Source organism: Eucyclogobius newberryi, unplaced genomic scaffold (assembly GCF_026437365.1).
Source record: "Eucyclogobius newberryi isolate DKJ021-1_F unplaced genomic scaffold, fEucNew1.0.hap1 SCAF_4, whole genome shotgun sequence".
Lineage (NCBI taxonomy): Eukaryota > Metazoa > Chordata > Actinopteri > Gobiiformes > Gobiidae > Eucyclogobius > Eucyclogobius newberryi.
In genome coordinates, this window is record NW_027316056.1 from 3526812 (window position 1) to 3547617 (window position 20806).

At 37.2% G+C, this 20806-nt stretch overlaps 1 protein-coding gene across 9 annotated transcripts in view; it reads right to left on the bottom strand.

The window, feature by feature from the left end:
* LOC140377613 (teneurin-3) overlaps positions 1–20806 on the bottom strand; it is a 470016-nt gene that overhangs the window by 377453 nt on the left and 71757 nt on the right. The gene's annotated exons all lie outside the window — the stretch shown is intronic.

The window sequence follows — 20806 nt, forward strand, 5'->3', positions numbered from 1 at the left end:
AGGCAGGCCTTACAATGAATCTACCGTAAACTCAAAAAAGAAAATACAAAACCTTTGGCGCTTAGTAATGATACGTCTACTTGTTATTCCCTGGAGTGTGGGCATATATAACCCGGCATATTTCATTGCGTAGCTTCCATTGCAGCGCCCTGAATCCTACTTGCGACATAAGCAAAAGTGGTACGATAATTCTCTACGGAACAAACCCTTAAAAGGATATTAAAGCAGTCTTGTATGTGTTTAGAATGGACTATTTTTGGTGGAAAGCCCAAGCAATGCAGTTCAATTGGGCGGAACTTGATTGTCTGTTCTTCCATCTTGTGCTGCTTGCTGTTTGTTGAAGCGCAATTTTATTACGCATTTCCAGCAATGTAATATCCTGTATTGGCAGACCTGTATCTACCACGATGTGAAATCCATAGGGAGGCTGCAGTGGCAAAAGACATACTCACAATAGGGTTTGTGCACAACAGCGCCAGGCAAAGCTCACTGTTATCGACAATATACTTCCGTTTCTATTAAATCTCTATAGGGATTTTGCAGAGTCACGTTAAAATGAAGAAATACTCAAAGTTCATGCAGAGGACGGCGCGTTGCGGTTGGATGTTACTGAAAGCAACAAAAAGTTTAGTTTACTTGCCATTTTGAACCACGTCGGAAAACATGTGCAAAACGCTCAATGGACATAAGTTAAGAAACACGAAAATAACCAAGAAACATGTTGATACTGTGAAAGAAACAAGCTAAAAATATTACGTTGCTGACAATAAATATATAGTTGAGAGCTGGACCGAAGTGCATTGTTCGAGCTTGTGGGAAGGAGTTTTCAGCATGATGCGATGTCTTGAATAAAAGCTTGAAATACTTCACTAGAGGACACATTTTGGCCCTCAGGCTTCTTGGCCTTAGAAGTACCTTTTATTGCAGGTTACATATATTGACTTCCATTATAACCTCAATGACAAACATTTTGCAGTGTGTCGTGATGGCACTTTAACTTGAACTGAACTTCGGATCAAGCACATTTTTTTTAATGATTCACAGCATTGACCATCAGTCTTCTTTGGCCCTCCACTTGGTCTCTGTTTCAATACGGGACCCTCAATGAAAAAAAGTTTGACAGCTCGATGTCTACTATGAATATAATATGCAACGATTGTGACTAAATTGTGCGGAAATGTCATTAAGCTTATTTTTCTTGTGCGGTATTGCATTCGTCAAAAAGTATGAATTGTGGTCAAATGTGGGATATATCCGTAGCTAAAATGAATAGCTGTAGTGGGTTCAACGTTTCTGTAAGTATTCGTCCAGTATAAAATGTCTAATTTGTCTTTAAACTGTTATCTGATATAGCTTACATGCACTTAAAGCGATTATCATTGGCCAGACCTCCTTCATTTTTCATTTTTCTTTTGAAAAGCTATGATTATTTCCCAATTTCTTCATCAAAAGTTTATTATATTCCACTTCTCTTTGGTTTTTGAGTTACTTTTCTTTTTAAAAAGTCGCTGCATGGGGTAGCTAATGTTTTGTATTTGCGCAATCGAAAATATTCACTGAATCTTTCCCCCACCGACAAAAAAATAGATAAAAAATGGTACCTGAGCTCCCATTGTCACAGATAGTAGCGCTAAGCTCTTGTGCCATCGGTGATTGTAGTGATTCCTGTCATTCAAGATCACTTTCTCTTGGCTGTGAATAAAAGAGTTTGAATGGGCTCGTATTCCTGAGATGCTCTGGACGCTCTTAACATGCCGCTGAATGGGTAATTCTCTATGGGCCAAAACACAACTTGAATCGCACTTGTGTAGCAGCGAAGCGAGACATCTGGACATCGATCACCTTGCGTTAACTCCTGGCTCGCTCACACATTCAAAAGCAATAGAAAATAAGAAAAAATCTTCTTAAAGCACCCGTTGCTTGTTCGCTTTCATCCGACTAAGCTTGAGTGAATGGCAAAATTAATTTAATATGATTAGGATTCATGTTTTTCATTATTTCTAGCAAAAAAAAAAAAAAAGACAGACAATTTGCTTTGGCCAATAATTATCATTCATGTCTGTCATTCTGTCTTGAAAACCTTGGGCAAACATAGAAAACGTGAAAAATCCAAGGCTATTACAGAGAGATTTGTGAATTAAAGGTGACAGTTAGCTTGAGGATAATTAGACGGCGTTTGCCACCGTTGGAAAAAAAAATAATTGTTGCTATTTAATTGAAATTGCAAACAGGAAAAGCCATGTGAGCTGACTTTATCATGACATAATTAGCTTTTCAAATTGGACGGTTCAGCAAGAAAACAGGGCAGAAAACATACACGTACAAGCTCATGGCCTTGTCTACTACACCTTCTGGTTAAAGGGATAATGCGGAACATTTCTGGAGAGGTTCTCAAACTGGAACGGAACACGGATTGTGTGGGATCGTTCAGTGTTTTACAGAATTTAGAATCAATTTAATCCACATTGTTTCCCTCTTTCGGGCTTGTCTTTGTTTAGATCTGGAATAGCAGAAGAGTAGACCCTTCTAAGACCTGATTTAGCCCTAATTGAGTGTCTGCGTGACGCAGACACTATCTGTTCTTGTATTTTTGAGCGATGATTTTCCATTTAGCCAGTTTCAACTCCTTAACGCTTCAACCGATTTCAACATGTTATACCTCATTATGATCACTTTCACAGTAGTACGTGTGCTATTACTTTTGACATTTGAACAACTTGTACTTTTTGCAGAATTTGCAAAAGTATTAGTACTTTTTCCCCAGTGAAATAAATGGGGCATTATGAGTGTCTGCGTAATTCTTTAGACTTTATTCTTTTAGGCTTTTTTCTTTAGAATTTTGTGACGGAGCCAGTCGAGAGAGGGGGGGAGAGGGGGAGGGAGAGAGGGAAAGAGGGGGGGAGAGGGAGAGAGAGAGGAAGAGGGGGAGAGAGGGAGAGAGAGGGAGAGAGAGAGACGCAGACACTCTAGCAATGGCTTCAGCCATTGCAAATTATCTAGTTTAACCTGGAATAGTCCTGTTTTGGACTTGGTTTTGATCTGGTGCAGAGGTAATCAAATAAGTACTTGATAGATACTGTATGTTTAATGCCATACTGTGGAACATTCTGGGCAAAGCAATGACATCTCAGAAATGCTACGAACCTTTAAATGCTTTTTAAAGGTTTACTAAGTGACAAAACTTGACCTTGAGATTACAGTTTTATCTAAATCCAAGCTAGCCAACTATTTGTTCCAACTCCTACGCAGACATGTTTGGCTAACGTTACAATTTTGTCACAATTCTGCAATATTTCTTCCAAGATAGAAGCAATGTCAGAAGACTCATCCGCCAAGTAGCAATACAACAAAACAAACCATTGTGTTCAAACTAGGACAGGGTGTGACATTGACAATCATTTATAGCTCAGCATTTTCCTCTGAAGTATCCTGCTAAAAATATTCAGACAATATTATGCCAATCCAACAAAAATGCATTAAAACATGACTATAAACGTATTAGTTGAGGTTTAATGTTCAGACAAATGTGTGAAATGTCTTTAGGAACGGAAAATATTACGTTATACCCTTATTTGAAAGTATACAACATAACTTTTTCCATTTTCATTTTTAATGCTGTAACACCACTATTTACTATAAATGATAAATTCAATGTTCAAATTTTGCATGAATAAAAATAAAAACATTTACAATCATTATCTAAATGTTGATGTATTGCCCACCTCTATCTCAAACATCAACATTTAAATTCCCATTGAAACAAAAATAAAAAAGATATACAAATTTCGCCTTGAGTACACATGAATTATTGTTGAAACTGAGACTTGTGAAAGTGTTTAGCGGACTAAAATAAAGCTGAACTGAACTAGTGTGTAACGACAATGCTAGATTTAGTCAGCGTTGACAGGGCGATATGTGGACACCATTCCCCCAACATCCGCGTCCGGGCCGACCAAACCGGACGAACGGCAGTGAAAGAAGAGGAGGGATCACGAAACAACCACCAGGAAAAGTCGCACGGCGCCATTAGCCTAGTGTCTGTTGTCGTTAGCCGCGCTCTTCCACTGTCTCAATCCACTAGAGGAAATATAATTATATTCTGAGACTACAGCTAAGCCTTAGCCACTCCAGCGCGGCACAAATTCAAATGAAATGCATAAATTAAATAAACCTGTCTGTGAGCGAGTGTAATTAAAATGAAGAGGCTGTAAAAAAAGAGTCCTGGGTTTTCTGTGGTACAGCGTTCGTTCGCTTTGAGAGAGAAAAAAAAGAAAAAAGAGTAGGAAAGCTGCTGCGTTTTTCTACGTATGGAACTGAAGCTTAATTGGTTGACTTTAGCTAGCCTTCCCGCCGGTATTAGCATCTCTGTGTGGGCGAATGCATAAGCTAACAGTGAGGAAAACAGCAGCCAGTGGTGAGGTTAGCGCGTCTATATTTGCAGATGAGTGCGGCTGCCGTCAGGGTAATTGATAGTGAACTAGAAAAACAAGGCAAAGAACATGATTTTAAAGTATCGCATATTTGTGCGCTTTTTCATGTTGCAACGTGCTGCCTTTTAGTAAAAACAAAAGGAACACATAATTAAGTGTTTGAAGGAATTAAATGCCTGCATCGCTTTAGTAATTTATGAAAAAAAAAAAAAAAATCTTCTATTTGTCTCGCTAGCTACTATAAGCAAAAGCGGACTACTTTTAAAAAAAATAAAAAATCAATAATTCATGATATTTGAGGCAATTTAATTTTTCAAAAACAAATAACATGGTTTTTAGTATTCAGTATATTCATGAACATAATCAAGACATACTTTTAATTACTACCATTTAGCACAAACATAAACTGGAAAAAAGATAACATAACTGTTAATAAGTGCTTGAAAGAAGTAGTATTTATCTTGTTTTGAGTATATTTAAATAAGAAAAAAAATAAGAAAAAGACAAGCATTTTCTAACTTAAAATTGAAAAAAAAAAATGCTGCTCAACTTAAAAAATGAACAAATCTTTCCTGTTCTTTAAAACATTTTTTGGAGGGCCAAAATATACTCAAAACCAGAAAAATACTTCAATCAATACATTTTTAACGTATTATCTTATCCATTTCATTCCACCAAAGTCCAAACTCTGCTCCAAACCACCTTATTGTTGACAGAAAACTGGCTGTAGACTTTAGATTTATAAAACCCAAGCAGATCATTGACAATTAGATGCGACTGAATTTTGATTAAAATTGTATTCGTTGCTACAAACCTGTGTGGTCCCACTGAGATTAAGAATATACACAAACACATGCTTTATCAAAGAAGTACCTGCGTATAGGAGTTCATCTTCCCATCATCAGGCATAATAAAATGTAAATTTACCTGCTCGTTTAAGCTTTTTCAGGCTAGAAATAATCAGCCATATCTGTCACTAACCAATTTAAGAGAGTAATTGTAGAAAACAGTCTCACCTTGGAACAAAACGGCTATATGTATTCAGATAGGGTTTGAACTGGCTTCTTGTTAGTTAAAGGGAAACAAGCAACATATTACGTTCTAATAATGTCCCTAATTATTGTTCAATTGTGAATAATGGATTGAGGTAAACATGCATCGCAGTAATAATGAAACAATTACCACCCATTGCAGTTGAAAGGCCATTATAGGTTACACCGCGAACCAAAATGTTTGCATTTTTCCTGTGATATGCTAATTTATATCAAAAGTAACTCATTAAACAGTAAAACAACATGGCTCATGGGACTAAATCTGTTTTTTGTCTGTTCTCTCGGTCCCACCGCTGCTGGAGAGCCTCAAAGAGACAAACAACTAATCAGTCGATAAATACATTTCCTGGAAACAAGAGCGCTGATTGGAGCTTCTGTTTGGCTTTTTTTGTGTCTCGCTTTGGTCCTTTTTCCTCTTTACAATTCCTCTTAACAAACTCTTTACGACTGACGTTCACATTTCTGACAATAGCGCATGGGAACGACATGTACATGATGGAAACATAAATGGCTAATACCCATGGGCGAGTAGGTTCAGTGCTGTAATTGGTTGCGATAGTAACGCAGTTTTAGCTGTGTCCCGAGATACTCAAGTTGTAAGTTCTGACCTCTCTTATAGCACAATGGAACGAACCATTTTCAGGAACAATAATATATAGATAAGTCCTTTTTTGAACGTCAGATAGAACATAAATGATGTGTCCAATCATCTTTGTGAAATGATTTACCATTGGAGGACCTGTCACGATAACAACGGCGACATTGAAATGGCTACTGACACAATAAATCAATCCTAATATTGTTACAAAGATGAGCAGCAATAAATGAATAGCAGATTTTAGTACGTATTTAGTATCTATAGCTAGTCATAGAAATTATTTTGTTCAACGCTCTCAAATCTTATCGTACTACAATAACATGATAATAACAGTTCACAACCTGTACGTTAGTTCAAAGGACACATAATTGCCTTTTTAACACTGTTCCCTCGTCAAAAACATAGTAGTATTTAGCTTCATTCACACTAGTTTGATTAATCCTGGTTAGAAAGTCAAGTTTAAAACTGATAACAATCCAAAAATCCTTCAACACACAATAAATATCAAGCTCCAAAAATATAATTCTGTCTAATATTTATTGAACGATAAAGTCGATATTGTAACCATGACAGGCCAAGTTGTGTGCTTATTTTCTTGGCTAAAGTACAAATGGAATTGCTGCTTTCGATTTAGAGATGGTCCACTTGGCCGTGTGCGTACAACATTTCAATGGACTGTAAAAAACAACAACAACATAGAATTGTCATTGATTCGGGGAGTTGGATTGCAAATATTTTGAGGCTATGGAGTGGGTCTAACTGACTTTCATCCAGAATCATATACCGCATATGTAGAGTCTTGTAGAGCCGGCCTTTGCCCCTCGTTCTACATAGAAATGAAAAGAAATCAACACTTTTTGGATGTACTGCCATTCATTGTAAGAGTAAATAGTTTTTGGCAAAATCCTTATCTCTATCCAGGGTGAACCTAAAAAGCTTAGGTTCCAATTTACGACAGCAGTCACACACAACTCGAATAAGCAGAAAATCCTTAGCTCTTCAATTGTTCTTCTATGGCGCACGATGTTCAATAAAAAGAGCAATAACGCTAAAACCTTTTAAAATTGAATTCATTTGTGTCGTTAATATCCGCAATATGCCAGTAATCTAACATTCAATCCCTTTTCTTCAATGTTTGTCACAAAAGACACACCTCACGTCACTTTCACGCGTTATTCTATTAGTTTGAGGTCTTTTATTAGGTTTCTCCTCTGTAATGAATCTGATTACACCCTACTGTAAACCCTTTAGCTGGAAATGAACCACTTAAGATTTTCCCTGCTTTGGCAAAACAAGAGGAAATTGTAATGAAAAGCCATAGAAATTGAAGCGATTGTGTTCGAGGCTGTTACCCCTAAATGTAGCAGGGGCTGATGTTTTAGCGCATGTTCTCCGTGGCCATCATTAGCATGCGGCGCACTGCAGGCGACATGCACCAAACTCATTCCAGACGCCGCTCTGAGATGGAGAATCGACGCTGGACGCGGTCGAACGGAGGAGGTAGCATCAGTGATTTCAGAAGCAGCTGAGAGGCGCGCTAACGTTTTGGTCAAAGATACTATTTAGAGTTTTCAGGGCCGTTTTACACTGGCGAAGCGTTGTCGCCACGGAGAAAATGCTATCTTTTGAATCTGTCATTCAGGAAGATATTGGTTACTGATGAAGAAAGGCAGATGTAAATTTTTTGCGCAACGACAAATTTGTATTGATAGTTTTGCAGTCGATCATACATTTTTGGATGCTCAAAGTTGGGACTTGAAATCAGAACATTTAGTCACCATGAATGTGCTAAAATAAGTGTATTTTACTTTTCAATCCAGTTCAAACGTTTGATGGAGTAGAAAGTACAGATTTCTGCTCTCAAATCTAGTGAAGTAAAAGTATCCAGTGTACAAATGACAGTTACCAAACATGTTTCTTTAGTTCAGTACTTTTCCTTTGTACTTTGTTACTTTCCACCACTGAATGTATCCATATAAATAAATGGTGGCGTCTTGTAAAAGGAGTTCAACTGTGAACCTTCAACTCTTTTTTTTAGAATTATACTAGGATAAAAACAGGTAGCTTTTTGAAAATACAGAATAATTCAATTTGTTCCAGGGAAAAATCACCCACCGTTTTCTATTAGTAACCCCCTACTTATGCATGAGGAAAACCATTAAAGTACAAAGCCTTTGCTCACATTTTAACAAAATTAACGGATACAAATTTAGTAGAGTAAAGCAGTCCGTTTCAGCTCACATTTTGTTCATAAAATGTTGCACCAAATGATATTCTCATGCTTTTACTATGTGAGCAAAATCTATTATGCTGCTTCACACTGTGATGACTTTTGTGTAACTTTAATTTAATAAAAATTCCAGCAGTTTTTGACTAAATTCATACTAAAAATACAAACATGCTTCAAGTACTTAGGCGTTTCTGTGTGGGCTTTTTATATGCAATCACGGAACTGCCGTAATGTGATAATGACTTAGTGTTATGCCCTGGGAAATGTGGGCTTCCCTTCGAGCTAAGGATAATTATATTCTTATTAAAACTGCAGGTTCACGGGGAGGTCAGTGGTGCGTCAGCGGCAGGTTCACAAGCATGTTGTTTTGTCGAGTACAGACGCCCAATGTGTCTTTATCCAAAACAGAATTCCAAAAGCCCTTGAACCCCATTGTCCTGTGAAGTGGTCGACCTAAGAAAGCGCTTCGGTGCATTGTCATTGTGTAAACTTCCTCAAGTGGGACAAACTGCTCTTAGTTTCTTGACACGCACTGCACACGTGTTTATTTAAGTTTTAAACTGAAACTTTACTGTTTGTAAAAACTTGGGATATGTAATGTACGACTTTCAAATATTTGTGCTATTGTATTTCTAATTATTTATGAACCTTTGTTTATTTATTGACCTTTATTTAAACAGGTAATAACCCCCCAATGAGAGCGAGACCTCTTTTTCAAGGGTGCAGTTTCGCTATTGCCCTCTACTGGTAAAAGTAGGGATTGAAGCTTGTTGAAAAAGCTAAATAGCAGCACAGCTATTACTAGCATGAGGCTAACAGATAGATGTTTGGCAAAAACATATTTTCAATAGAATAAGCCAGTTCACTACAAAAAAGAGACAATGTGATTAAGGTAACATTAAATCTAGGGCTGTGATTGACTAAAGAAATCCTTGGTTGACAAAAGCTTGGCCCTGTGCATCGATTGGTCAACTAAAAGTAATAAGGAAAAATGAAAACTATGATCCGAACATACATTTGTCTCAAAGTGCACTGACAAGACAAGAATAGCTTAATTAGTTAATTGCATATTTGTGTGTAAAAAAAGGAAGAATGAAATCACAATTCATTAACCAATGACCAGCGAACACCATATCTTCTACTTTATCTTGTTGTCCTTATGAATACTTTATACTCCCAATTAAATAATTTGTTGACTAAGGGATGGATTCCTAAAGTAGTGGTTGTGAGATGAAAACTTAAAGGTGGTATGGACAATTTTTTTCAGCAAATTTTTTATCATATTTCCTCTTGTCGTGGATAAATCATTTGTCCTGCCACGTATCAATCATAAAACGCACCTATCGCTCACCTGCAGCCGCGTGCGGTTCATTCCCACGTTTCCGCGTGCCTAAGCGCATGGATCTATCATAATATAGTTCCCTCAGTGTACGGGGAAAAATGAAGACGAGAAAGACAGTTCGAGCTGACGCAGAAGTGGACAGAAATCTACGGGAGACGAGCGATGCGATGCGCTCCGTTGCGCTAATAAACAAACGCACGTGTGTGTTGTATCAGTCCGCACGGGGGAGTGCGCATGCGCACTTCCGCCTGCGTTCTCAAATCGCCGAAAAATCGTCCATACCGCCTTTAACTAAAAACTAATTGGATTAATTCAATAAAACACTCAAATTAAATAATAAAAAATAATAAAATAATAACATTGAATGATTTGACACTAGATATTATAATTTGCTTATAATTAAATCAGATATTGTAAGACAAGTACTACTCAAACACATCCATTTGTTATGTATTCTAATTCAAATGCAAATCAACATATCCATTTGTTTGCTTGTTTTACTGTACACTTTTGCATGTGTTCCAATGTAGTATTCAAGCTGGAAATGGCAACTAAACTAAACTATCAAGTAAATAAAAACAAACAATTTTGTTGACTTTAGCTTGACTTTTTGTTGTTAAAAGATTAAATAAACTTGATTTGGTTTAAGGAGAACTGCACCATCCAAAACCTAAGCCTCATCTCCTCCAGGCTTGGACCACTAATGCAGAATATTAGGAATCCGCGCTCTGACAAGACAAGGGTGACCAGCGCTTTTCCTGCCGAGGTTAAGCAGGCAGAGTCAGACACTGTGCGAGCGCGTTTAGCCCCGAGCGTGGGCCGAAATAACCAGCTCAGTCAGGCCGAGTGTTCCCAGGCACAGTAAAGGGTCCAGCTGGCTCTGCACTGCGTAGCTCCGGGCGGCCATCCCTGGACCGCAGCTATGCACACGGACGAGCGACCGAGAGGAAAGAGGGAACGCAATAGGCTTAGACTGAGGCCAACGCTGCCCACAACCAAATTACAGTCACACATGTGGCTATAAATGCTCTGCAAAAGGGGAAGGTCTACTTAAAATGGTTTGGATTCGGATGGCCTTGTTTAGAGAAGTTTATGATTAGTTTCATCTGCATTTAGTCAGTTTGTTTTGGCCTGAGTTTCACACAAGTTTCGATTGGATTTTCTTTCTCATTCCATAAGAAAACAGCATACATCATGTACATTTTCGGATGGAAGGTTTGCCACCTGTTTTTTGTCAGGGAGATGTTCTTGCTTGGCCTAGAATGTTCCACGGTTTTATTGTGTGAAGAAATGTATAAATGAAATATGATCGAAGAAAAAAGACATCTGTACAAACTTTTTTTGTTTCAATTATTCCTTAACATCCCACTGAAATGCAGATCATCCTTTACAGATGATCATAACTAGCACGTAAGGACTTAAAGGTGCTCTACACAATTTGGTCAAGTAAAAGCTTTTTCCCCAGTACAGATATATTGTAAAAGTAGCTCTTAGGGTCCAAATCAGATCGCTGTGCGCTGTCTGCATGTAATTATAGAGCGTTTTATACTCTGCGAACCAGAAAGTGGGCTGTTAACATGCTAATTGTTGTTAGCTTTACAGTGACAGCAAAACTCCTCGCTCTTAAAGTCGTGAAAGGCGCATATAAACTCATCTTGGTGAATGATTAGGATGATAGAAATGCATTAGATAAGTGAGCAATAATGTTGTACTTTTGCAAACAATTTAAAATGAACTAGTTATGATTTTTCCACACTTTTAAGACAGCGCCTTTAATCTTCTGCACATATTTTTTGTAACATGGGGAAACCAGTGCATTCTAAAACGTATTACAGGGATCAAACCTAAACCTTCTTGCTGTCAGGCAGAAGCCCCCATCATTAACGCCGCCACTTGAAATCAAGCAATTCAAGTCATTTTAACTAATGTTTTCTTGCTCTATAGTGTGCATCTGCTCTATAGTGTTCATTTACTCTCTCCACAGGCCGCCGGTGAGAATGGAGGCATTTCCCATTAGGAGACAGGAGTAAGCAAACTGCATATGTGATGTGAGGAACGGAGATGAGCACAGAAAAAGTCATTCCGGGACATGAGTCACACAATTTACATAATGGCTGAATACAGCAATGGCGCTCAATTAGTTACGGCAATTTGAGTGCTCAAAATGAAGGAAAATATATTCTTCATGTGGACAATTGCACAACGTCATCACTGTAGGGGCCGTTTCAATCTGATCTGCTCGTGTTAAGGGCCCACGTCTTGGAGCGCTGGGTGATTTAAAGCATTGTATGACAAAAATAATATTCAAATTTGTCTCCTCGCTGTAACTTTCTGACAAATGTAGGTGAATTGTCGAGTCGAAGCTACAGCTGAGTTGTGTCTAATGTGTTTCTTTTCCTGTGACATGCAATGGCAGGAATTGCTCACTTTGCTGAGTTGTAGAAGCTTAGGAGGTTGTTTGTTCAATGGGTTTGTGTGTGTATTCACCCATTATGTAGCTTATTGTTGTATCCTTGGGCAGGACACTTTACCTGCCTGGACCGATCTGGTTGGCGAAGTTTAAGAGAAGAGTGACTGAATTATGCATCAAATTGTACATCGACACTGCACCTCTGAAAGCTCTGTTGTTGTTTGTCGCTGTTGCTGTTGGATGTATTGTTAGTTGTTGTTGTCAGTCATTGTAATTGTTGTTTGTTGTTGATAGTCGTTACTTGTTTAGTGTTTTTGTTAGTCTCTGTTGTTGTTGGTCGCCGTTGCTGTTGTGTTGTTGTTTGGTGTTGATAGTCATTGTTATTTAGTGTTCTTGTTGTTTGTTGCTGTTGTCTCAGTCTGGTTTTGTTGTTTGGTGTTGATAGTCATTGTTATTTAGTGTTATTGTTTGTTGCTGTTGTCTGGTGCCGTTGTTAGTTGTTGTCTGTTGCTGTTGTCTGGTGTTGTTGATATTGTTGTTGGGTGTTGCTGTTGTCCGGTGTTGTTGTTTGATGTTGATAGTCATTGTTATTTGGTGTTGTTGTTATTTGGTGTTGTTGTTGTTTGTTGCTGTTGTCTGTTGGTGGTGTTGTTGTTGTTAGTTGTTGTCTGTTTCTGTTGGGTGTTGGTGTTTGTCATTGCTTTTTGGTGTTGTTAGTTGTTGTTGTTAGTCATTGTTGTTATTATTGTTGTTGTTTGTTGGTGTTATTATTGCTGTTGTTTGTTTGGTGTTATTGTTGTTATTTGCTGTTGTTTTTTGGAGTTTTTTGGAGTATCCTAAATGATTTGATTTAGTTGCCCGCTGTATGTCTTTGACCCTCTCAAGAGATTCAAGACGTAGAATTGTGTATCGTAGACCAAACAACGTCAAGATGAATTAATTAATGTTCGACAATTGTTATGTTTATTTATACAAACGGAAAAAAGGAATGACAGCTAATGACATTTCAAGTTCAGTTGTGATCGCAACGTCGTTTTCAAACTCGTAGGAGAGAGAAAAACAGCAGAATATGTTCACAAAGGCAAGCATAAAATAAATGCAAATGACAGCAGCAGATCTGCCCTCCAAATATAACAGCGTATCTTCAGTATTGTAGCTGTCAGCGGGGGCTCGGGTACAGTTCGTTTGGCTGAGTGCAAGAGGCAGAAGCGCTAATGAAACAAGTGGAGTATAGTGCTTCATAATGACACGTAGCAGATTCACAGGTGACATTTTGTTGACAGCGGTGGAGCCTTAAATTTAACCAGACATACTCCGCTGTACGGTTGAACCACATCTGAATAATCCTTAATTTAAAAGCTGCCTCAGTGCACGTGTTGTGACACTTTCTCAAGGTTGTCACGCCGACTTTATTTTGAAGTGACGCAGGAAGTAATGGGTGAATTTAAGTTAAATGAGAAAGTTGTATATGGAGTATTAAGTCATTTTAATTTATATGTATGTAGATACCTTTTGGTCATGGTTAACTTAGAAATTACATTCAAAATACCCTTTGGTAGCTAACAATATATATTTAAGTTATATTTTTTCTCCCTGTTTACAACTTTCTTTTCACTATGGATGGAACAAGATATTGTACAAGAAGATTTGCAAAAATGTTAAATAATTTGGCTCCGAAAAGGGTTAAGCGCTGGTCAGTTATATCTAATAAGAAGCTGCAGTTATAAAAATCAGCTTTACAAAAAAATATTTGAGGCCAACATTTTGAAATTAACCATAATGTATGTAAAAATTTGGTCTTGTCACCTTGTCCTTTTTGACACCATCTTGTGTCTCGTTTAATGGAAATTGTCTCGTCCCATCACTACTTTTCAATAAAAGCTAGAAACATGATTTATTATTTTCTATTATTGTATGGCACAAAATAAAAAGAAACAGATCAATACACAAAGAGTGAAAATACAAAAGATAATAAGATCTCATAAGTTCCCTAATGTATAACTGTCCCATTTGTCGCAATGTCCAGTAAATTTATACATTTTCAAATGTATTGTGAATGTACATTTTTCCATTTTCATACATTTTTGAAGTTTTTTCAGTCCAGTCCTATCATCCATTTCCTTGTTTTTGCTGTTGCTGTTGTTTTGCTGCTGCATGAAGTACATTCCACAGGTATTCATCAATTGTTTCCATTGGTGGAGTTTCATGTCCAAGATTGATTGTTTTAAAGACAAATGGAATGTTGATTTATCTTCTTTTATTTCAGTATAATTCAATTCTTACACCTAAGTTCCCTTTTTATCGCAACTAATCAATGTTAAGTGGGTTAAGTGTCTTGCCCACAACCGCATAGACAGAATGTGCGTGATATGTGGTGATACTTCAACTGACAAGCCTCTGGTCGGAGGGATGAACGCTCAAACCAAACACTCTACAGCAGTAAAAAAGGGAAATCACATTGAAGAACCAGTTCAACAAAGTGATATAGAATATATCGATTATGTAGCACATTTGACACACACTGCAATGAATTTGAATAATCTCTGAGGGAACATGCACACGGCCAAACACTGTGATAAAATCCTGCTGATCATAATAAACTATATGGATGCAAAGCGCAAACCGTGACCAAATGAATAAAGTCCTTTTGATTACAATCTTCCATCCTAACTGCATCTCTCTGAGCGTGTGCCACATACTAACACTTTCAATCTGTTGTATTTTTACAACAATTTAAAAAAGTGAATGGATCATACTTAACCACAAAAGAGCAAACCCTCTTTGGGAAAATACACTATCTTTTTGTGTGCTAATGTTTTGTCATTCCAGTTACATAAAAAGTAGTCAAGAATCAGATTGTAATACATAATTCCAAATGTTTTAGCTTTTCTAAATATGTTTTTTTCGGTTACCTTAATTCTTTACCTTTACTTGAGTCATATCTTAAAGTAACATGGCTCCAATACAAAAATGTTGTCTTTACTCACCTCTGGACTTAAATTTTGGTTACGCTTCCCACAGTAAAAAAAATGTTGTGTGACAATATCTTTATGTTACAATATCAAATTCATGCTTCTCACTTTCTATATTTGTTTTTCTATTTTTATTATATTTTGTGTCTATTCTTTGGGAATACCAGAATCTATGCATTAATGCATTTTTGGCCCAATTAAATAAAAAAAATAAAAAAGCGTGTATTTCTCCAAAAACGTTTCTACTCTTTAATTTTGTATTTGGCTCTCTACTTTATACTTCTACTTGAGTGACATTATTTTAAAGTAACATTACTCATACAAAAGACTACTCTACCGACCCCTGGACCAATCACCAACCACCGAAACAATCCATTTTAGGGTGAAAGAACCGCAAAATTGCATTTAACCAAGCCCATATGTCAGCAGAGGTCAGCCAGTGCCCTTCCTGTAAACCGACCCCGGGATGGCTTTTCGGTCGGGGGGTTGATGACCTCACCTTGCCCCTGACACGAACAAATAAATTACATTGGGGGAAGGGGAACAGCACAAGGGGTCAATTGTCCCTTGTGGGCTCCTGTAGTGTTTTGTTTCCTTTGTCGCAGACATAACAAATTAGGTTCCCATCAAAATCCAAAGAGCTGGTTTTAATTGGTCGCACAAAGTGTTCGGGATGAGTTATGTCGGCCTTCATTGTCCCCGCAGTTGGATCTGTGTGCGCCGTTTGAATTAGTATTCTCAGTCACAGCCGATGATAAAATGCCTCTGAAATGCAATGAGGTACAAGAGTTTCTGATGCTCTCACAGTGTCACCCTGTTACAGATAATACACTCTCAAGATCCAAGTTTGTTTATTCGTTCATTTATTCTCTACCACTTTCAAATCGAAGGGCTTTACACTAAAATGTCATTCGCAAACTTTTCCCAGGGCCTTGTCCAAACTTCTTTCTTTAAGATTTGTATTTTGTATTATAATTTTGTGGATGTAACACTTAAATTTGACATTTTTTGGTAGATAAATCCTTAATAATAACATGAATTTCATGCATACATTTTCTCTTTGCATGCTTTATTAGAATTACTGAATTAATTTAGATTACATGTTTATTTTTTATCTCCAATGAAAATTAAGCATGACTTTTTCAATATTAAAAAATAAATAAATAATATTTGTAGTGCAATTTGTAAAAAAAAAATTGTACTACAAATTGAAGACTTTTTAAGCATAATGTATGTTTTACCATCATTATTCATTGATTTATGCCTATGTTAATATTGCCTCAAACTCCCTGCACTGGGTGACAGCTGGATAAATGAATTAAAATGAAAGAAATGTGTACAGAAGCGCATCATTATTAGCACTTATGCATTGATCTAGTGATTCTGATTCTAGAAAGCAGATTTTGTGTATGTGTTTGGTGGAGTATTCTGTATTTTTGTATTTATTCATTTTTAAGTGGATTTTAGAAGGTGTGGATTTGGTTCAACTCTCCACAAATCTTCTATAATCTTCAATGAGCCTCTTAAGTAGTCATTAAGAAGCCCACGGAGGCCTTTCAATTCTCAAAAGCCATTTCTAAAAGGTACCTTGCGTGAAATTGTATGACGAGCAATATTTGGAAATACCTCGGTACGTGATTGTAGGGCAAATATGAGTTGCAAAATTGCCAAAAAACAAAAAGAATAATTCTTATAAAAGTAGAAATTTGTGTGAAGAAGAGATGAACAGGTTGAGGATGTGAATGGATTTGCATCGTTATCGTTATTGGCCTTAGTTAGCCTTCTTTAGTAGCTTTTCTTTGGCATATCATGTGTTTAATATGCAGTAATGTGGATTTTTAGTAATCAGGCGTTTCCATTTGATAGCATAAAAGCCTGTCAGATCTTCTCGACGCCGCCCTCACCTCCCTCAGAGCGTTGAAGTGTCCAGGAGCGTGTCTGTGTCCACTCTTAAGCAGCTCAACAGAAGAGCTGAGTGGACAGAGGAGCCGTCACTGGACTAAGCTCTGTCTCCGCGGGGGTCCACAGGGACAAGAGGAGAACTGCTGATGTGGTGGAATGTAGCGTAATGGTCAGACGTCACATTATCTTTCCACGCTTTCTTCATATTTTGTTTGAAAAGTAGTGTGGATTTTAGTTTTGGACTTAGGTGCAAATAGTTCAAATGTAAAGAAGGTTGAGTAACTTTGCTAAATGAAGAGGTACAGTTTTTGTCAGATAAACTGAAAGACAGCAAATGCCCAAAAGTATAAACAATTACGAGTAAATGTGCATGTTTCTTTTTATGATAAGTTGTTTTTTTGGGTTGGAAAGCTGTTTTTTGGAACATTTCACTCAAATCGCCTGTGTGAGAAAGTGCCACACCTCACCACGTTTGACCACAAAATAAATAAAACAAATAAATCCAAATATGTTTTAGGAGATTTACAATATTTATATTTTATGTGTTTTTATGTGTATTAGGGAAGGACTGTCTAGTAATCCAGAAAAGATAAAATAAGCTTGTCCCACTTTCATCTTTTCCCCCCACATTTTTTAACACATTTTGGCAACAAAATGTGTTAATACAACTAGGAACTAATAACATTTCCATTTCATAACAATGTATTTAGTCCCTATTTTTGTATCTGCTTTTATTTGCAATGTATTTTTTGACTCGTCATTTATCACTTCCGGCTCAGGGACGCAGGAACTCGATGTCTGTTTGGCAACTACAGGCTCATAATATGAAGAGAGGAACACATAAGCCCTCCTGAATTAATTTATTATGACTAATTCCTCCAAAAATAGCCCACACTTTGGAGTCTTTCTTTAGAAAGCACAGTGCAGCTCAGCGCAGGGTTGTTGCATTCAGCGTTTTCTTAAAAAAATAAGCTAATGCAAAACAAAAAGAACAGAACGAAAACCTTTATTTAAATAGAAACTGTGGTCTAAGATACAACCTCCACTCAGTTTACAATAACCTCATAACACCTTGCTAGAAAACAAACCAATAAATGCTTATGAAATATCTGACAGCTCTGAGGTGGAGGTGGCCGGACCTCAATAGGAGTTTAAAAAAAGAACAACTGTAAGAGTGAAATTGTCAAGACGTCTGGTTTTGACTATTTTATTTTAACTTTTGTATTGCTTTCTCTGCATTATACTTTTTGTTTCAATGTTTTTTTTTTTCTTTGACTTTTTCTTCAACTCATGGCCAAATAATTATGTGAGTTAAAAAGCTCAATGAAGTCAAACTACACCTACCAACATGAAGATAAAATTGAAATAATACCAAAAATTACGCTAAACATGATTAATATTATAATTTGAAGTCTTTCCTTAATGTAATTTGAGCTCAGGAGAGTATAAATGCTTCTGCTCAAACCATTTCCACCAGATTGAAAATGACTTTTGAGGGATTTCAGCCACTTAAAAAAGAGAATGTGTCCGCTGATTCTCCCAACGCCGACACACATGGTTCATTTTGGTGTCACGTCGTCCGTCTTCGTCTCCATGGCGGCAGATAACATGTGAAGAGCGAGGTGGCCCCTGAGTCCGCTGCGAGAGGGCGAGGGCGGGTTTTGGGGGTGTGGGAAATAAAGGGTTTTACTGTAAGTGCTGCTCATAGTACTGTGACTAATATTGTGGGAAGTAGACAATAAGCAGAGCAAGGGAGGCAGGAAGATAATTTAAATAATCAAAAATACCCAGTCAGTTATATCTGTAACTATAAAACTACAAAAATAATAAAATATGAGCTGCTAGAAGACAGAAAGAACAGAACAATAAACTTTTATAAGACATAAATGTATAAAGTCCATTATATATGCAGTTGAATTAACAGTGGAGTGTTTCAAGTGAATAAGTTGTGTCGTCTGAGTTTTTCATTTATTAATATTTATTTTACATACTTATTGCCACTTTGGTTTTGACCCTATTGTCCTGGTCCTGTTTTAGGACAAGGGCTTTGTGTGTGTGCAGCACTTTGGAAACTATTTTGTTAATGAAATGTTCTGTATAAATAAAGTGGATTTGGATTTTTGAGCTAGACAGAAATACAAACCACTGGCATAAGATGAGTTATATATATTTTTCACCTAAGATAACAACAATAACAAACACAGGACTTATTGGTAAGTAATTTTGGGGGTAGATGAAGCTGAGGAAATAATAAAACTTGATTTCAATTATTTTCACTGATCTATATTTGAGTTAGAGCTGTAAGACTAATCGCAACAGAATCAAAATCGCTATTTGAATGGACACAAAATATTATACAGTAAATTAGCGGATCCCAAAGGCTGGAATTCTGAAGAACCATAAAATAACCATCAAAAAAATTGTTTTATTCTGAATATTATTATTTTTTAGATCTGTACAATCCTGTTCAGAAATACAAGGTCAATTAATTTCTCATTTCTATTGGACACATTTAAAACGTGAACTTTAATCAGATTACAATGATTAAAACAGAAATCACAATTGGAATCGCAATCATACAGAAAAATCACAATTTGATATTTTTCCCAAATCGCTCACTTTACTTTGAGTCTTTCTATATTTTTTTTCTTTTTTAACCTCACTGGAATGTTGAAGTTGCTAATCCTCGTCATATTCTTGTCCCCAAACCTCCCCCTCTCTTCTCGTCTCCTCCTCTCACTCTGTTCCCTCGTTTTTCCACGCTTTCCTTTAATCTCCTTCACCTTAAACATTCTCCAGACTGGCTCTTAGCTCGGCCGCGACCCCGGTGTTATAAAGTGTGTGGCGCCCCCGATAAAAGCTCCCCGTACAGAATGATAATGCCGCTTTATCCAGAGAGCGGCACTCACTGGATCACTGTCAGCTGAGGCCGACAACACGCAAATGTCACCCAAAGTCTGGCCACGGCTAACTACCGCGGCTAACTACCGCAGCTAACTACCGCGGCTAACTAACGCAGCTAACAACTACAGAAAATGTCTCTTCAGATTCTGGTTCCGACCAAAACTTATTACAGTAAAGACCATCACAGAAACAGGTATACTGGGATTTTGATAGGCCAGTAAAGGTTAATAGTAAGGGGTCGCAAATTAGACGTCAACTTAAAATGCCTGCCAGATGCAGATTTTCTTTTTAAAGTTCTTTCTTAAAAAAAAAAAAAAAAATACATGGAGTTGTGTTTTGTTTGCATAATTTTACAATGTGCAATATGAATGACATGTATAACGCATAATAGTTTATTTAAAGGAACCCTTTTAATGTTTTTTTCCCCATAATTTTATTTAATTTGAAACTATTGCAAACGGAAATCATACATTTACAAACCGCAACATTGATCAAAAACAGCTTAAAAACAGAAACAGCTTCAGTGGCTTCCTGTTTTAAACTGCAGAACTGATAAGCCCCGCCTCTTTATAACAACATTTAATCATACAGCAGCGCATTGCTAGTTTTCCCTCACATCATAACCAAGCATTCCAGAAAACGTGACTGTTTTATATCAATTTGAGTCTTTGAGTTATTGTCACAAATAAAACAACCAACATATCACACTGGTGGAAAACCCCTTAACAAAGACACAAACCATACCAAACTGTAGAGGCATTTGAATCATTTTTTGGCGGTGAATTTATGAGTTGGTCGTCTGCTCTCTTCAGTCTGTGTGGGAACTGTCGGCGGAGATGGTCGGAGGAGAAGGAGGAGGTGAGCGAGCGGACCATCTGGACTTAGCCTCTGATAAGGAACACTTAGTCAGCGCACACCTCATCACTCAGCAGTCACAGCCTTCTGTTTCAGCTTTTTCTCCACCAA